Here is a 21,072-nt window from a genome sequence, read left to right as displayed (position 1 = left end):
TAACGTTTTGAAGACGTTGTGACAACGTTGTGACAAAGTTGTAAAACCGCTGTGACAACAACATGTATATGACGTTTTGATAACGTTGTGACAACAACCTGTATATGACGTTTGAATAACGTTTTGATGACGTTGTGACAACGTTGTGACAACAACCTGTATATGACGTTTTGATAACGTTTTGAAGACGTTGTTACAACGTTGTGACAACGTTGTAACAACGTTGTAACAACGCCGTGACGACAACCTGTATATGACGTTTTGATAACGTTGTGACAACGTTGTGACAACAACCTGTATATGACGTTAGAATAACGTCTTGATGACGTTGTGACAATGTTGTGACAACGTTGTGACAACAACCTGTATATGACGTTTTGATAACGTTTTGATGACGTTGTGACAACGTTGTGTCAACAACCTGTATATGACGTAAATACAACGTCGAATATTGGTCGAAAACACGTTGTACAACGTCACGACCAATATTGACGTTGTCACAATGTTGTAACAACGTTGCGTGCCCGCTGGGTAATAGGCCTACCCGGGGATGACAAATCCGGATACGAAACAAAGGTTGTGTTTTCTATCGCGCCTGGCCATTGACAGAAGTTGGGTATGTTTGCCTCTCAGAAACCAATTGAATGCTATTTTCCCTGTTTAAGATAATGCACTGGTCCAAGAAGTCGAATAAAAATCCATTTATTGATGGAATCATTGGGCATAGTAGAGGAGAAAGCGCGCGTCTTTCTAGAGGCAGACGACACAAGAGAGAATTATAATGGACGCTGAATCGTAGAATACAACCCGTGAATATCTTGAGACGGAAGTATTTGGAATTGGTAAGAATGACTATATATTATATTTTTGTATGAAGCAATGCACATTATGAATACCTCGGCAGTTCTTTGACTGGATTAGTTTCCTTAGTAACGAGGGATTACGTGAGATTATAGTTCGTGCTATGTCCTAATATAGAAGCACGTCTCGTGGGTATGTCGTAGACTGACTGGTCTTTGATTGCTGGTTATTAGCAGAAGACTTGACAGCGAGTATTTTACGAATTGGTTTTTTGGTTCTCTATGAGAATAAGGAACTATCAGACGATATTTATATAGCTTTCGGCATCAGTGAACACTGTGGAGAGACGTGCCGTAAGAACATCAATGTGGCGGGAAATGCCGTTAAAGGCTGCCGGTTAAAACTATTTTATATCAGTTATTGCCTAGTTTAGCATTAACATTATGTTTATTGGGGTATACAGAAAATAATTTCGTCTGCTTGTGATTCTTGGTATTGGCATAATTTCATCTGAGGTTTTAACCGTTAATGAACATATGACACCCCCCCACCCGCTGCCCAAGGCACAGATATAGGACCCAGTTCACAGAAATGTGAGAAAGAAATACATTTTAAATATGTACAAACAGATGAAGTAATTTTTTTTTTTTTTTCAAAGTTAAGCATTTACAAAAACATTTACTGTGATAATTTCAAATTTAAATAAATTAAACTTTAATTTCACTCTATGATTAGTTAGGGGTTCACAGTGGCTAAGTGGGTAAGACGCTGGCTCGCTAGCCTGGAGGTCCCTGCATTGGCCGAGAAAGTTCATCCAGATTTTCCGGCATGGTTCCCCCTTGTCAGTAATGCAGGACGGAGGGCCTGACAAAGGACAGCTGTGTAGTCGTTTGGATGGCACGAAAAACAGAGGCACTGTGTACACATTAGCGTGCACGTAAAAGATCCCTTGGCAGTTGGAATTTGATATAAGAGTAGGCCCTAGTGCCGCTATCCGGGAAAAATTTCCCTCCATAGTACAGTGTATGGCGCATGCCCGTCTTCATTAACCCAGTTTGGTTGCCCTGGGACGTAGTCCAGTCGCCCCCCCCCCCCACAATATCAATTAGAGCAGGGACATTGCCACAACTAGCCAATACTTCTGAAGCAATGGTTACTGGCAACATTTGCTTATTAACCATTGCTACTCTCACTATGGTAAAAAGGTTTTATGTTTCCAGCTGCATATTAGAAGGTGCGTACTCTTTTTAATCGTCTACCTAGGTTTCTTTACCCAGATAAGTTTAGAGCGAGAGATATTGGATAGGAACATTGGTTTGGAAAGCATCTTTAGAGAATGAGAGAAAAGTTATTTTGTTTGTGAATGCTAAATAAAAGTATAAGTACTCTAAATTATTTATTTAGAATAGTATCTAATGGAAATACTGTATGTATATTTGTAAATACCAGCCGCAGTGTATTAGATATAACTGTCTACCTCGGGGCCTCACAGTACCTGCAACACCTAAGGGCCTATAAAAATCTTAATCTGGCACTGCTAGGACAAATCTAATATTCTGTAATATTTATAGCTAGATAAATCAGAACGGGATCAATCTCCTAAATATGGGAACAAGGGATATTGTTCACAAGAAAAGAGATTTGGAAAATTAAAGTTAAAAAAAAATGATCATTTAAGAAATATTGTAATATACATAGATAGACTTTCCGAAATCATATCTTATAATATATTCATATTATATAGCTACAGTCCTGCTAGATTGTGAAAGATACAAGAACCAAACAAAGAGACAATTTATATGTAGATGTGTGGAGAGAATTTGTTATGTTTTACAGTTTAACACAGACAGATCAATCAGTTTAGAATATGTCTAGAAGTCATTGTATACTTATAGTAATTGACAATCATTACTGAGTAGTATATTATAATCATCACCACCTAGCCATCAACATTTTATAATACACGTTTATAATCCTTGACAAATGAAGATTGAAAAACATGTAAAGAGCGTTAATGAGGTCTACATGTCCACCATTATCAGGGGAATGTCAACAATTTCTAAACAAGACTTACCGTTTGCTTTAATGTAGATTTAGGAGGATGTAGTAGGGATGTAGATTTAGGAGGAGGTAGTAGGCATGTAGATTTAAGAGGATGTAGTAGGGTTCTATATTTAGTAGGATGTAGAAGGGAGTAGATTTAGGAGGATGTAGTAGGGATGTAGATTTAGGAGGATGTAGTAGGGATTTAGATTTTAGAGGATATAGTAGGGATGTAGATTTAGGAGGATGTAGATTTAGGAGGATGTAGTAGGGATGTAGATTTAGGAGGATGTTTGATTTAGGAGGATGTACCATGGATGTAAATATGTGGTGTGCTGTGCAGGCCCGCCTAAACAGTATTATAGGGGAGAGAGAGAAACATGGTTTAACGTCCACTCGACACAAACTAGGTCATTTCGGGGCCAACACATGGTTCAATTTTATTTCAATAATTCGCTTGCGTGTAGGTGTCTTTAGCAGTGGGATAAAACCGGAGGACCCGGACAAAACCCACAAGTCTGGACAGGCAACCCTACTCCTTGTCATGTACAACCGGGGAATTGAAACCCAGTCAGTTGACTCAATGACAGACCTTATGATACAGCGAGCACACGCTAACCATTCGGCCATCCAACTCCCCATTTAGATAAAGAGCTTCTCACTATAATAGTTCATAGATAATGAAAAGTGAAATATTTAAAATTTCAGTCAATTTAGTTTATTTTGAGCAAAGTTATAAGTGTTTGATTGTCTTGATTGTCCAGTACTGCTGATACGATAATAAACAAAGTCTACATTATCCTTTTTATGATAAAATTATTAAATGGAGAAAGTGTTCTAATCCATTCAGTACCTAAGCCATCCGATAGCCTGGAGAGTTGATCATGGCCACCCAACCCCTCCAGTATTATAGGCCCCCGGTCAACGGCATTAGAATTCAACATTATTATATATATTTATTGTAAAATTTTTTCAATGAGATTTAGACTAGTAATTGAACTGGAATATACAGATCACAATTCTATGAAATATAATTACTGCTTATTACTAAGCGACGTTTTGACTAGGCTTATCAAACAATATTCATTGAATTGGTGATTGCAACAAAATCAGTTGTTAAAAATTAAAACAAAATGCTCTACAGCATAGATTATTAATTAACACAAATATTGAACAATGTAACATGGGGCCTGTATGGGCTCTAGCAACTGCCCAGTGTAACCATGGGGTAAAATGGCCCTGTTGCTGTGTGATTGTTAGTATATCTCGGGACACCTAGATTGTTCTATTCTGCAGTATTTCGAGTTTAAATTCCTACTGACTTGGCTAACGCGGTTGAGATGTATGATTCCATGACTGGAGTCGTGGTTTAGATTCCCATCAGGATCATCCTGTCACAAGAATAAGTAACTCTAAAATTACACGTGAAAAACTATATGGAAGTTGATTTACTGGTATGTGCTCCTTTATTTAAGCTGTAGAAAATAGTCTCTAGTTGTTGGGATGGTATGAAAAACCGAAGTTCACTTGTGTAATTGTTAGTATGGACTTACAAGAACCCTTGACAGCTGGAATTTGATGAAAAATAGGCAGAAACATTGCTGTTTGGGCAAAATTGGGAGTGTAACGTCCACTCGACACAAGCTAGGTCATTTCGGGACTAACATAGGGGTCTTTAGCAGTGGGAGGAATCCGGAGGACCCGGAGAAAACCCAAAAGGTTGGACAGGCGACCCTGCTCCTTGTCACGTACAACCGGGGATTCGAAACCACGCCAGTTGACTCAATGACAGGCCTTATGATATGGCGCGCATGTGCTAACCATTCGGCCACCCAACCTCCCTTGGGCAAAATTGTCCGTCACAGTGCACTGCATGAGAAGGTACAAAAAAAAATCCTGAGGTCCTGTGTACTCGTTGATGTGGACATGAAAAAACCCTTGACAATTGGAATTCGAAATAAGAGTAGACCGGCTGAATTTCCCTCATAGCACACTACATAGTTTAGGCTCATCTTCTTTAGCCTTGTTCGTACATGAAAGAAGGACATTAAACATCATTTCTTTCATTTTAACTTTAAACTTTATAATTCCTGAACAAACGAAAAAATGTGTTTTCAACCATTTAAATCACTTTTAAAAAAAGAGAATCATGTTATTGCTATTTCGCTTGACACTCAATGACTTTATAGCATGCAATATTATTGTTGTTTTAATAACGCCTTTAGGCAGAGAATAAATGATGAGTGGTTCGATTCCGTTTTCAGAATTACACAGCGAGTAAACGCTGCAATTAGACTTCATTACCTGACTCATATAAAAACAAACTTTAACATTTAACACATCAATTTTCTTTATTGTTTTATTTTTGAAATAAAAAAAATAGAGATTTAATTAAGACAAAATTGTTTTACATTAAGAGAATTAGATAAAACTAGCACCAAATTTCAGCCTCAGGACAACCCTAGTGTAGCTGCCCAACCTAAATAGACAAGAGATTTCTCAGGTTCATACGTGTAACAATGGGGGCAATAAATATAGCACTGGCTCACAAACCAGGAGGTTCCGGGTTCGTTCCTGGTTGAGAAAACTCTCCTGTATTTTACATGGCTTCCCTTTGTCAGTGGTGCAAGACGGAGGGCCTGGCAAACAAATGTATCTAGTTGTCTGGATGGGTAACAAAAAAAATCAGGTCCTGTTTATACCATTGGTACCATGTTAAGGATCACCTAACAGTTGGAAATGGAGATAAGAGTAAACCATAATGTCACTGCCAGGACAAAATGTTCCTCATAGAACACAGCAATGTCTTGGTTTATTTCATTTCATTTCTACACATGTATCTTAGTGACTATTTTTTTCCACCTAATTTGTATTCGTTTATAGTGAAATATTTGTAATTTTGATAATAATTGAGTTTGAATAGCACTAGAAAGTATTAATGTATACATGTATTTATAATTCCTGATAGAATTACAGTTTCTCTTGTGCTCTGTCAACCAGTGACAATTATCTTAAAGGCAGACATCGATTATCTTGTTCCCTATTATCAATCCATGTACGAGACTGGTGTATTAATTGAGAACATGATCAAGTTGTGACTTTAAGCATTTTATACGCAGATCGTAAATTGGATAAAAAGTGGAGAATTTCATAGATTTTAATCACCGACTATTAGATGGGAGCGTATAAATATGTCTGTTGTTTGACACCGATTTACTCGTCTACCGACCAAACTATTTTGTCCCTGAAATTGCAAATTGTCTGAAGTTTTCTTTGAGGTTTTGCTTTAGTTCGATATGGTCTGTTTGATGTGGATGCTATTAGTGCAATCCCATCAGACATTGGAGTTTCTCTTTTATGTCTGGGTGTGACTGCTCAATCTGATTTTTTTAAATTCGATTATTTTCCGGAATGATAAGTGATTTAAAGGGACATTACCGCTTTCTACAAGAAAGTCATTATATTTATTTGATAAAATTTCAGAACCAAAATAACCAATAATTGCCCCAAACTACTTCAAAATAACCCCAAATGACCCAAAATAAACCCCAAATGACCCCAAAATAAACCTCAAATCACTCAAAAATAAAACATAAATTGCCGCAAGGAACCAAAAGATGCCGAAAATAGTACAAAAAGTCACCCAAATAATCCTGGTTAGAACAAAATGTTTTAAATCAAAGTTTGCTAACTCCCAAGAAACAACCCAAATGTGGACATTAACTGAATCTGAAATGTTTACTTTCGAGCATGAAAAGAATAAAAATGGTGATCAAACTCAATATTGACTTGCCAATACCAAAATGTCTCTAGCTATCAGCATCATCTTTTCAAGGGTTGGGCTGCATGTGTTAATGCACCATTAAACACCATTTTAATTACAACAGAATGACATTCCTTACATTCATTCTTTTATAGGATGGTAACTAGGTCATTTCGGGATTAACATATGGTTCAATTGTATTTAAATTATAATACACTTGCATGTGGGGGGGGGGGAACCGGAGGATAAAGGGAAGACCCACAAGGTTGGACAAACGACCCTACTCCTTGTCATGTACAAGCTGGGAATCGAAACCACACCACTTGATGCAATGACAGACCTTATGATTTAAAGCACATGCCCTTAGACCATTTGCCTCACCCCACCGTTTGTTTAATGACAGAATCAAGTAACTTTGTCATTTATAAAACAACAGATAACTTAACAAATATATACAAGAAAATGGAGAAATCTGATCATGTTCTTGCTCAGAAATTGAAGAAAGCTGATCTTTCTGGTTTAGAAAAGGAGAGATATCTATGCCAGCTCTTTATCTAATCTCCCATAATGTATCTTTAACTATAATTGTTGCCTCTAGTTGAATTGTAAAGAATAAAGAGTTTAGCCAATGACCGATTGTTACTCCATCTAGTGTTGCTGTCTGAATTATAAACTAAGGTAATAGATATTGGTAGAATTAATCGCTTTGTCTTAAATTTCCTTTAAAAAATCTTTGTAGCCAGGAGACAGGTTGACATTTGATTAACAAAGATACTCTGTATTCGACCATTGGTTTTACAAGGATGAAATGTCACTCATGTCTGATTAATTTAACAAGTATGTTTGAGGTGAAGTAAAGAGGTAAATAAAATAGATTTTAAATACATTAACAGCAAGCCTGGTACAAACACTCTGGTGTCTGTCATTATGACCGACATAGACTTGTCTTTTTCATAATGTTTTTTATTGATATTATTAATACATGTCCAGGCAAGGCTGGGGTAATGGTAATGGAATGGAATCATTACATTTTTTAAGTGATGGTCATGTAATGAGTTATGAAAGGTTCAAAAGTAATGAGTAATGGAAATGTTATTAATTACATTCCAAAAATCATGTAATGGTCAATTACATTTTAATTACTTTTCAATTACATTTTATGGCACATATCAATATTTCTAACTATGAAAAGCCTCAAATTTCAAATCCAAATTGGAATATTTAAAAAGAAAAAGATTTAAATCAGTTTTGAAAAAAATAGGACAAAAAACAGAACTATTTAATTTTATTACTTTTGATTTAGGACCATTTTTTAGACTTAAAGGGTTGAATCCTCAATAGAAGTACTTTTAGATTGTCATCAAAGATTAGTCTCGGTCACCCAGAGCCTTCTAGTCTTCATCAAATGAAATGAAATGGAATGGGGTTTAACGTCATACTGTTTTGCTCCGAACTGGGAAATTTTGCCCGAACAGCGGCACTACGGCCTACTCTTATATCGAATTCCAACTGTCAAGGGATTTTTTACGTGCACGCCAATGTGTACACGGGACCTCGGTTTTTCATATTATCCGAATGACTTGACAGCTGTCCTTGTCAGGTCATCCGTCCTGCATCACTGACAAGGCGGAACCACGTCCTAGTCTTCAACGTACAGAGTGGGTGTGGGATCATTGTCAATATTTGAAGAAAAGTTCCATTGCCCATGCGTAACCGGCAGTTTGTTTTTTTATGTGGTTGATTATCCAGTATTTTTCACCAAGTCAAGTAAGAGTTGCAACCCTTCCCGCAATAAATCCCACAATTCTCGCATTATTATAAACAAAAATAAATTGTGACAACGAATTAGTGTTAATTAAAAAAACATAGATATGGCCCACGAAGAGAGAAATTTTACAATAAAAACAAAATAAGTGTTTGATATTGACCTGGCAATGCAATCAAATGGATATTCTAGAATGGTATTCTTAAATTAATTTCATGTGCGTCAACATCTTGGTTTAGGACTAGTTACCTCCCTTAGACTTTGTTTATGATAATGTGAAAGACCAGATAATCTAGCCAATGACCTATTTGTCTCAAATGTTGACAACACATCCAGACTAATATTTGTAGAATATTTCTTCTGGATAATAGAGACTTATCAAAGATAAGTGCTAATTAGCATTCAATCAATCAGTTGGATTAAAAGACAAGTAGGTCAAGGACAGTCCAGCACAAAGTTCAAAATATCAGGTACTATATAGTGTTCAGTAGTGCCTTAACGTTTAGAATCAACATTTCCAGGCCTGGTCAAGAGATGATTATGAAATGTTAAATGTAAGATTAGTTTTAATTGCCGGTCAATCTGTAATAGCACTGGATTCAAATGTCTTTAATTCACCAAAAAGTGTGTGAATGCCAAAAAAATAGGGAAAATGTGACTTTTGGAAAGGATGACACACAAGGTTGACCTGTGTACACATTGGCAGTAAATAGGGAATATGTGACTTTTGGAAGGTATGACACAGAGGTTCACCCGTGTACACATTGGCGATACATAGGGAAAATGTGACTTTTGGATGGAATGACAAACAAGGTTCACCCGTGTACACATTAGCGATACATGAAGGAATCCTTTACTGTTGGAATTTGATAAAAAGCAAGGAAGTTGTAGTGGTTCAGTGTGTTAGGTTCTGGCTCACTGATCAAGATCCTGTGTTTGATCATGGTTAGGGCTGAGAAAATTCCTCAGGATTTCTACCGATCTTTTCCCTTGTCAGTGGTGCAGGGCCTGGCAAGGAACTGTATATTGTTGTTCGGATGGGACAAAAAAATGAGATTAACATGCACGAAAAAGAAAATTGACCGATTGAAATTCGATGAGTAATAGGTGGAAACGCCACTGTCAGAGAAAAATTTGACTCATACCACACTGCATGGTGTATGTCCATCTTCATTAACCCAGTTGGTGTAGAACCCCATTTTATTTTATTTCATACCCTGGTCACGGGGCTCAACACATTACCATATACTGATATAGTTTACAGAAAAGTGTCGGGCTTGTCGGGTCCTCTACTGAGTAATGGGGTGTTGGATGGTCGAATGGTTAGCACGTGCAGGCTGTATCATGAGGTCTGTCATTGAGTCAACAGGCATGGTTTTGATTCCCAGGTTGTACATGACAAGGAGTAGGGTCGCCTGTCCAGCCTTGTGGGTTTTCTGCGGGTACTCCAGTTTCCTCCCACTGTTACAGACCCCCAAAAACACGTGAATTATTAAAATAAAATTGAACCATGTGTAAGTCCCGAAATGACCTAGTTGTGTCGAGTGGAGTTAAACCCCATTCCCTCTCTCTCTCTCTCTCTCTCTCTCTCTCTCTACTGAGTAAACTTTGTCGATATTAATGGAAGTTATTGGGGGATGCTGATGGGATTGACAAAGTAAGTGTGGCTCTTTAAGATTGCTGGAAGAGAAGAACCATATGTAGACAGATATCCATTCATTGCATCACTAAAAACATTTTGAAATCAATTTTAATCTATTTTAATGCAAGTGTGATAAATGAAATTATTGAGTGTTGTTAGAGAGAAAAAGAGAGATAAATAGACAGAAATTACTAGAATTTTCAATCAATACGTGATAGCTTGGATGTTACAACCTAAAAAAAAATAAAAATCTAAATTAAATGTGGGGGTGGGGGAAACCAGTTTGATTGAGGTTAAAATAAAAGTATTGAATTGTGTTGATCTGGTGTTTACCTTGCTTTAATAATCAGGACAGTTCTATTAAAGTGACCGTCCCGATTTTAACAGAGTCTCAGAAATAAAAGTCTGTATACGTATGACATTTAAGCGCCAAAATATAGAGGAATGGTGTTTTTACCCTGCACCAAATTTTCAGATCAAAATATTGAGTCATTTGGACGTGAATGTCAAAACCGCTTGTCCTGATATGTAACCCTTTTAAGGATTCAGGTCTATTTTTTCGTTGGGTGACCTGATATTGCCGTTCCTTTAGAGGTCTATACAGTGCATGACTCAGGTGCTACATTATTTTTATAAAATAAAAGTCTTGTTTTATCCAGACACCGTATAATACAGCTTGGGACACCGGTCTCCATTTCCAGATGAAGACTGCCGAGTTTAAGTTGTATGAAAACATATCAGATATATTGAGTTAGTTGCTTGGTCCTAAGGTAGAGCATGTTAAGGGCCTTTAACACAAAATTAAGCAGTTTTATTCTCCAAAATATAATCAGGATTAGCCCTTTAAAGCCTCATCATGTGAGAATAATTCAAATGGGGTTTCTGCACCAACCATGGTTTACAGTAAAAGAGGTCCTTTAAATACCCTGTCCGTCTTCATTAATCGGGTGGTTTAGTGGTTTAGCATGTGCGCGTGAAATCACTAGGTCTGTAATTGAGTCAAGTGACGTGGTTTCGATTCCCCACTTGTATGTGACAAGGAGTAGGGTCGCCTGTCCAGCATTGTGGGTTTTCACCATGTGTTAACCCCGAAATGACCTGGTTTGTGTCGAGTGGAGGTTAAACCCTGTTTTTCTCTCTCTCCCTTTCTCTCTTCCCCCCCTCACGTTTTTCAGAATGTTAAACCCAATATTTCCAATATTTCAGTATGTTAAATCCAATATTTCCTATATTTCAGTATGTTAAATCCAATATTTCCTATATTTCAGTATGTTAAACAGTATATTATATCATTTCACCCTATGGCCCTGTGTTCCTTAATACAAATTTGTAGGCTAGATCTCCTGTTTTAGCGTCAATTTAAGATTAAGTGTATTTGATATTTTTGTTTCTATTTGCCATTAATAGTAGATATTGTTTTTTGAGAAAAAAAAATGATTCATGTTCTATCACGATTTTCAATAAAGATATTGTGACAATGATCAAACGAGAGCCAAAAAAAGGAAGAACATGTAAATTAAATTCAGTGACAGTAAATTACCATGTATCTCCTTCACCAACTTATCAATTCCACTGGGGTTATCTGCTCTTGTATAAAGTGACAGATTTTAAAACAAGATTTCGCATCGGATCCATTCCTGATCATTTTATATTATAAAAGGGGAAAATGAAATAGGGTTTAACATCTTACTGTTTTGCTCTACTGGGCTAATGAAGGGGGTCATACACCATGCAATGTGCTGAGGGGAATTTTGCCCAGACAGCAGCGCTACTGCATACTCTTAAATTGAAATCCAACTGCCACAGGTTCTTTTAAGTGCACTGTCAGGCCCCTCTGTCCGGCACTAGTGGCAAGGGCGGAAACCACGCTGGACAATTCTGAAGAACTTTCTCGGCCAACTCCGGGAGCGAACTAAGAACCTCCTGGATAGCAACCCATCGTCTTACTCACTGAGTCACAGAGGAGCGGCAACACACCATGGCAAACACAGCCGATTCTAAAATAAGTTAAAGGGGCATTATGGGAGATTAAAGAGTTGGCAGTTCTCGCTATAATAGTTCAAAAATAGATAACATACATAGAATATATGCTGGAAATTCCAGTCAAATTGTTCAACTTTGAACTGAGATATTAGCTTTTGTATTTTAGGCTAGCCTCAATCATTATTACTGAAGTTGGTACGTTAAAAAACAAAGTCTCGATTATCTATTTTTACATTTAATTATTTTTCAAAAAATGTATTCCAATCTGCTAAATATCGTAGGCTAGGGATGGTATCGAGAGTTAATTATGGTCTGGATATATAAGTTAATTAATGTCTAATTAATAATTTAGATAACATTTCAGGCCTACAGAAAGACCCGCAATTGGTAGATTTAGCTCTTGCATAATGCATGTTTAAATGGAAGAGAAAAATTAAAGATATTAAAATGTTTTAGTTTTTCTTAATTGAAATGAAATAAAATAAAAATGGAGGTTGAACATGCTAACCAAGCTAATGAAGACTGTTTCTTTTTGGGCATAGCAAAATTTCCCTCATAACACACTGACATGGCATGAGTGCTTGGTATATAACAGCATCTAGTGACTAGCCATTCTGATTGGACGAAAAATGAGGTCTCTTGTACACGTTGGCATATTAAAGAATCCGTGACAGATGGAATTTGACGAGTGAACGACGATATCCAACATAATTTCCCTCATAGTACACTACATGGCATATGTCCATCTTCCTTTGCATGGTTGGTTCCAACAATAAGATGTTAAAGTCCATTTCCTGTAATTTATCTTCCATTTTGATAAGTTTGCTGATTTATTTACACATGTTATCACTGATTGTCTGATTTAAAAACCTCTCTAATTAATAGGCAATCAAAATTTTCCTCAAATTAGAGTTTGAGGCAGTCTCCATTATTCCGTTTGAATGGCATTTAGTAATTGAGCCGAGTTCTATGGATATTAACAACTGTATTTCTATTAAACACCATGGAACAATTACTGTTTTTCTATTAAAGCTACGTTTTAACAATGATTACCTAAACAATCAAAAAATATTATTTCATATGGTTTCATTATTATAATGAAAAGGTCACTGTCCTCCTAATTAAATAGTTTCATTGAATGTTCAGATTCGTACCTTCTGTCTGTATCTGTATTGTGTTTGATAATAACAAGAGAATCATTGCAGTCTCCATTACCATGGTGGGAGTGCAAAAATAAGACATTAACCCAGTTTACCCTTTAAAATTTTATAGATTGTCCTTTCATATTGCATAGATTGTTGTTTTGTCCTTTCATTTTTCATAGATTGTCCTTTCATTTTGCATAGATTGTCGTTTTGTCTTTTCATAGATTGTCCTTTCATTTTGCATAGATTGTTGATTTGTCCTTTCATTTTGCATAGATTGTCCTTTCATTTTGCATAGATTGTCCTTTCATTTTTTTATTTTTATTTTTAATTTTTAGGAGCCACAGTGGCTCAGTGGGAAAGATGTTGGCTTGCTAACGTGGAGGTTCCGTGTTCGATCCCTGTGTTTGCTGAGAAAGGTTTTCTGGCATGGTTCTTCGTTGTCAGTGATGTAGGACAGAGGATCTGGCAAAAGACAATGTGTAGTCATTTGGATGGGACAAAAAACAGAGGTCCTGTGTACACATTAGCGTGCATGTGAAAGAACCCTTGACAGTTGAAATTTGTTATAAGAGTAGGCTGTAGCGCCTCTGTCCAAGCTTCATTAGCCCAGTCGGAGCAGAACAGTAGTATGTTAAAGCCCATTTCATTTCCTTTCATTTTCAGGGTCTGAATGTTCTAATGCATGCTCTTTAGATCATAAGATCTATGATTGAGTCAAGTGGCATGGTTTCACTTCCCAGCTTGACTTGACAAGCGCGTTATTGAAATGAAATTGAACCTGATTGTTAATCTCAATATGACCTAATTTGAGTACAGTGGACGTTCATTCCTTTTCTCTCTCTCCTTTAATTTTAATAACAAGTAAAATGAGAACTAGTCGTCTATTTCAAGCACCTGCCACTTTAACGGGCACGCTGTTAAAGAATTATCTCTTTTCACCGAGAGTTACGCTTCACAAATATCCTCCTAACCATTATTCAATACTACCAATACCCCCAAGGGTTTTACACCAGCATCAATTAAAACTTTTTCCTCCCGTTCTGTGTTATTTGAAAAATGGCAACAGATTGAAAATCCTTTTAACTCTTGTGTGCGAGAAATGAGAGAATTTAAATCATTTGTTAAAGCGTAAAGGTTGCTGTAATTCTTGCATTTTTTTTGCTAAAAACTAAATCAATATTTATTGACGTTTTGTTTTGAAATGTCAGGAGAAAAAAAATAACTGCACAGCTTTTGATATTAACCTAAGCTTTGATCAAACAAAACATAAATGTCACATGGTGGTATTTTTTTTTTTTCGTGTCTTGAAATCTGACAGCCAGGTTGCAATTTATTTGTCATCCTTGAAAAGTACATCTTAAATGTTGCAAAGAAGTACGTAGCTTATCAGCATTTGTATCTTTTGGACATTGTATTATTTTTCACCAATCTGTCCACGTTAAAATCTACTCAATTATTGAACATTTAATCAAAGATGCATTATGGAAAATTTAGATAAAGAGAGAGAAATGGGGTTTGACGTCCACTCGACACAATAATTAGCTTACACGTAGGGGTCTTTAGCAGTGGGAGGAAACCGGAGGACCCGGAGAAAACAAACGAGGTTTAACAGGTGACCCTACTCCTTGTCACATACAACCAGGGAATTGAAACCACGTCAGTTGACTCAATGGAGTCAATGACAGACCTAATGATACAGCGAGCACACGCTACCAATTTGGCCATCCAGTCCCCCATTTAGATAAAGAGCTGGCCATAATAGTTCAAACATAGATAATGAAAAGTGAAATATTTAAAATTTCAGTCAATTTAGTTTATTTTGAGCAAACTTATAAGTGTTTGATTGTCTTGATTGTCAAGTCCTGCTGATACAATAATAAACAAAGTCTCCATTATCCAGTTTATCATTAAATTATTAAATGGAGAAAGTGTTCTAATGCATTCAGTATCTAAGCCATCCGATAGCCTGGAGAGTTGATTATGGGTTTGTTGTGTGAATAAATGTCTAATTAGGGAGAGGGGTTTCACATAGGCTAAGCCTGTTCCCACAATCCCTTTAAGATATCCTGAATAAAAATATTGTTTTAAAAAAATAAATAAATAAATGTCTAAATAATTTATATAACATTTGAAGATGTAAAAAAGGCAAGGATTTTCCAGTGGAGTTTCCCCATGTCAGTGATGCAGGACGAAGGTCCTGGCGAGATCATTGTGTAGTCATTCGGATGGGACGGAAAACGGAGATCCTGTGTGCAAATTGACGTTCACGTTAAAGAACCCTTGACAGTTCGATATAATGCTGCAGTCCAGACAAAATTTCTCTCATAGTACACTATATGGCATCTAATCTCATTAAAACACAGATCCTATTTCGTTTCATTTTTTTTTATAGTTTAAAATTTTATTTTAATTGTCTTCACAACACTAGGATCTGGAAGAGTCGTGATATAACAGGCGTTCTGGTTGATGTGAGGGATTAGCCATTGAAATGGCCTGTTACGGCGAGTTCTTGGCGTACAGTGCACGGAACTGTAGGTAAACCACTAGAAACGTCAACGCCATAGGGTCAAAAGCCACTCGTATGACCTCTGACGTGACATTCTACTACCACCGGTCAGATCTTCATGTAGTGTAGGCCATCGAAAGTATAAAAAAAAGAAATATAGATCTGTATTTTAATCAGAACAGTAGGACGTTAAACCCCATTTTATTTCATTAGCCCAGTCGGTGCAGAACAGTAGGACATTAAACCCCATTTTATTTCATTAGCCCAGTCGGTGCAGAAACACCATTTTATTTGTTAAACCATTGTGCCACATTCAAAAATAAAATATATTTATAATATCTGCTAGACTCTAGGCTATGATTGTTTGACGTCATGTCGATTCTCCAGAAATGAAACACAGCTATCAGCTCATTTTGTATCTGCCTCAAATATCATTTACCATCCGTTCATATGCTCGATGTTTGACAGATTTAGAAAAATTGGACAGAAATAGAAAGATCATGAACATTCATCGTCATATTTTTACATCAATACAGTCATTTAATTATACATTGAACGAGAAATATATACCCAGAAATATTGATAGTCCCGTAAGAAATAAATCTATTTTAGAATAAAAAGGTAATAAAAACCGACTATTTACGGCATTAATACTATATTATACATTCACCAGGGGGAAAAGAAATTGATGGTCATCAACAAATCAAATATATTTTGTGATGAAAAAATGGAGTAGCACTTATTTAAGGTTAGCTCTTTATCTTGCAATAAGGCTGTGGTCACACTGGGATAATGTTGTGGCCACACTGGGGTACAGTTATCTTGCAGTAAGGTTGTGGTCACACTTGGATACGGTTATCGTTGCAGTAATGTTGTGGTCACACTGGGATACAGTTATCTTGCAGTAAGGTTGTGGTCACACTAGAAAGAGAGAGAGAGAGAGAAATGGAATTTAATGTCCACTCGACACAAACTAGGTCATTTCAGAACTAACACATGGTTCAATTTTATTTCAATAATTTGCTTGCGCCTAGGGGTCTTTAGCAGTGGGAGGAAACCGGAGGACCCGAAGAAAACCCACGAGGTTGGACAGGCGACCCTATTCCTTGTCACACTAGAATACAATTATCTTTGCAGTAATGTTGTGATCACACTGGGATACAGTTATCTTGCAAAATAGATTGTGGTCACACTGGGATACAGTTATTTTGCAGTAATGTTGTGGTCACACTGGAATACAGTTATCTTTGCAGTAAGGTTGTGGCCACATTAGGATATAGTGTAGGAAATATTGCACTATAAAACCTTAGAATAAGGTTGTGGTCACACTGGACCACAGTTTGGTATGAAACTTTACAGTAAGGTTGTGGTCACAGTGGGATACAGTTTGAGAAAGGAAATCGTTTGGATTACAACCTTACTGTAACCTTAGTTGTGGTCACACCGGAATACAGTTTAGGAAATAGGGGGATGGGTAAGGCACTCGCGACTACCCCAGCAGGTAAGGAGACCCGTAAAGATTTGTCATGTCTGTCCTTTATTTAGTCAGAACTAGACTGACAAGGAAAGTGTGTCTGGTCATTCCTACGGGACAAAACTGAACTCAAACTGTAAAAAACAAATACCTGTGACATATGGAAATCAAAGAAGCACAGGAGAAAATACTACTGTCTGGCCAAAACTGTCTTCCTCTTCCAGGGGGGTGAATGGCCGAATGGTTAGTGTGTGCGCGCTGCATCATAAGGTCTGTCATTGAGTCAACTGGCATGGTATCAATTCCCAGGTTGTACGTGACAAGGAGTAGAGTCACCTGTTCAACCTCGTGGGTTTTTTTCTGGGTTCTCCGGTTTCCTCCCACTGCTAAAGATCCCTTTGCTCAAGCGAATTATTGAAATAAAATTAAACGATATGTTAGTCCCTAGTTTTTGTCGAGTGGATGTTAAACCCCATTTCTCTCTCTCTCTCTCTTTCCTCTTCCTACACCACAACCCACTAAATTGTATGAAAATGTAGAGATTTGTGGTGTGCGACTTTAAATCTGAAGAAATCCGATCTTGCTTCCCCACCAGATTTGTTTCCAATCATGTGGATAATTCTTTCCATTACGTATGGAAATTTATTTCACTTTCCTTGAAAAGTAATTAGAGAGTAACTATTCGGAGGACAACAAATCATGATTACTGCCAACTTAAATCCATGGACAAATATTTCAGTGATCTACAAGATGATGGACTGTAGTAATTCATCAGGAATTCTGCCGTCGTTCGTTAAGTCCGTTAGGTTTGCATTAGTTGGTTAGTGTGTAATTTGTCAGTGGTCAGTAGGATTGCCACTGGTCAAATATTGATCGGTCCATCCAGAGTTGTGTATATATATTTATACTGTGTGCTTGTAACGGAATATTGCAGAGATCATTGTTTCTATTAGCATATTAATTACTGTATGCTTCGTCCAGACGTCAACAGATTGAGAGATTGTCCGACCGGAACATTGTGATGGGAGTGATTGGACATTTGGAAATTAAGGGACTAAATGTGATTAAATTATCACAACTACCGATAATAAGGTCTCCACTTCTTTTATTAATGAGTCTATACAGGGATACTAAATGTACTTAACTTCAGTCCACGCAATCTCCGTTTGGTCGTTCCTGGAGTTTTACGTCCACTTCAACCAAGGGTGATATCGTAGACAATACACAGTCGCACCCAAGCGACTCTCTTGAAGTCCACAATCTTATGCAAGCGACTCTCTTGAAACCCACAATCTCACCCAAATGACACTCTTGAAGCCCACAATCTCACCCAAGCGAGTCTCTTGAAGCCCACAATCTCTATGCTACCCACTCTTTCTCAATCCTACAATGCCATTAGTTCAATCACCTGAATCTCTGCCAAGCCATCCACTTGTCCCTCCTTTCTTATTAATGCCATATCCCCAATCTCTACCAAGCCACCCACTGTTCCCCTCATTCCCCTACTATACCACCAGTTCGATCCCCCCCAATTTCTACAGCTAAATTCATGATATCAAATTTTTGTATACTAAATGTTAGCATGGGTTAGACGAATTCTAATGATTTTCCCATAATTACTTAAAGATACATTAAGGGAGATTAGATAAAGAGCTGATAGTTCTCGCTATAATAGTTAAAAACTAGATAATGTAAAGGTAATTTGTTGAAAATTTCAGTCAAATTGCTCCACTATGAACCGAGATATCAGCTTTGTAAATTTCCTCCTAGCCTCGTTCATCATTACTAAAGTTAGTACGTTAAAGAGCATAGTCTCGATTATCCATTATTTTGATTCAATTATCAATGAGCGTTTGCAGCATCTAGGATTCTAATCCAGTCGATATCGAAGGCTAGCCTTGACATCGAGAGTTGATTATGGTCTGGATAAGTTAATTAATGTCTAATTAATAATTTAGATAAGATTTCAGGCCTAAAGAAAGACCTGCAATAGGCAGATTTAGCTCTTGCATAATGTATGTTTAATGAGTTATTACTCTTAATCAGATTTTAGTATATTGTAAAAGGTTTTATTACAGACAACCCTTGTTGACTGCTCAGATGACTTAGCTGCTGTGGGTGTATGTTTTTGTTGCCTAGCAACCTATCTTTTTGATTTTCTTATCTTAACAGACCACCTGCCCTATGTTATTATTCTCGGAGACAATGTTTGTAAATAATTAATATATACAAGATGAAAAAACCCCAACACATCTTCTTTATCATTGCGAAGAAAATGTGTGAAAGTTAAATAGTTTCCCTGGCTACTGCTACAATGGGTTCTTCTGTCTGACACAGTTGTTAACTTTAACATCTTTAAGATCAAGGTCAGTGAGACCGAAAGGAATGGGGATTAGCAAAAAAACAGAGAAAAATCAGGTTTAATGTCCATTCCACACAAACTATGTCACTTCTGATCCAAACATTTTATTTCAATAATTCACTTATACATAGGAGAGGAAAGTGGAGGACCCAAAGAAAACCCATGAGGTTCGTAGAAGTGTGGACTCAAATCCATGCCACTTGACTCAATGACATAACTTATGATCTAAAGTGGATAAATTAGACCATTTAGTCACCGAGACTCCCCTTTGGATTAGCAACAACTAATGTGTCGGGGCTGTGTGAGGAAGAAAGATAGCCAGTCTCAAAATAAGTGCAGTTGGTCTCAAAATTATGCATCGTCAACTAAATGAATTAATGAGGTAAACAAATACACAAAAATGTGAGGCGCTGAACCGCTCTCTAAGTGTATCAAAGATATAGCTCTATGTAAATAATGTAATTATCACTTTCATAAGTTGTCACTTATTCACATCCTTTGTACGTTCTTGCAAAATTCTTAATAAATAACATGAAATCCCATACATAGTACTCAATTTTATTCATGTTTTAAGTGTTTTCTGCAAAATCCAGAAAATGGCACTTCAAAAATTTCTCATGGGGGAATATGCCAATGCATCCACCTAGAAAGCTTGCACCTTCAAACAAAACCAGGAGCGTGTTAGTCACTGAGCCTACCTAGTAGTTTGACTGGTATAAAGAACCCAGTGGACATCTAGGTGGACCCTGGTTTAATTCTGTGTAATCATAATAAAGTAGAATGTGGGATGTAGAATGGATCTCAAGGATGGAAACTCATCACATGTAAAGCTTAAAGAATTCCCTCTTGTCATGTTCATTCAAATGTTTATATTACGACAAATAACACAGCAAGTTTTCTGAGTACAAAGATTTTATCCAATAGGTTAACTCTGTTGTTTTTTTTTTAGCATAAAAGTGCTTTATCTTCTGAAACAGAGCAAATTGCACTGTAAAGAATGTAAAGAATAAATTCAAGTGGCTGTATATGTAGATAATAACTTGCTATACTAGGAGAATAATATATAACATTGTTATTATACTGGGCAAATAATATAAACTATATGGTTATTATACTAGGAGAATAATATAAAACATACTGTATGGTGGGAGAATAATATATAATATATATGGTCATTGTACTAGGAGAATAATATATAACACTGTTATTATACTGGGCAAATAATATATATGGTTATTGTACTAGGAGAATAATATGTAACATACTGTATGGTGGGAGAATAATATATAATATATATGGTCATTGTACTAGGAGAATAATATGTAACATACTGTATGGTGGGAGAATAATATGTAATATGCTATATGGTTGTTATACTGGACAAATAATATATAATATATATACTAGGACCTAAAACGAGGCCTCCGACCAAGGTGTATAATATTTTTGACACTGTCATAAGCCTGTCTAACACACAGTATAGTGTTGAGGTGAAGTGTGGAGTGACTGAATGGTTTAAACCGTGTGCTTTTGATGATAATAAGGTCTGATATTTCACAGATGTGGTTACTTGTATAGCTAATTT

General features: G+C 36.7%; 1 protein-coding gene across 1 annotated transcript in view; it reads left to right on the top strand.

Annotated features, from left to right (window-relative positions):
- Positions 1-709: 709 nt before the first annotated feature.
- Positions 710-21,072, top strand: part of LOC126807875 (MAGUK p55 subfamily member 7) — a 53,609-nt gene continuing 33,246 nt past the window's right edge. The window contains exon 1 of the mRNA XM_050532739.2: positions 710-842. The gene's annotated coding sequence lies outside the window, so the exon portion shown is untranslated. The remainder of the gene's footprint in view (positions 843-21,072) is intronic.

The sequence above is a fragment of the Patella vulgata genome, chromosome 9 (genome assembly GCF_932274485.2).
Source record: "Patella vulgata chromosome 9, xgPatVulg1.2, whole genome shotgun sequence".
Classification (NCBI taxonomy): Eukaryota; Metazoa; Mollusca; class Gastropoda; family Patellidae; genus Patella; species Patella vulgata.
Note: the sequence above shows the minus strand (reverse complement) of the source record. Positions and strands in the feature narration are given on the sequence as shown.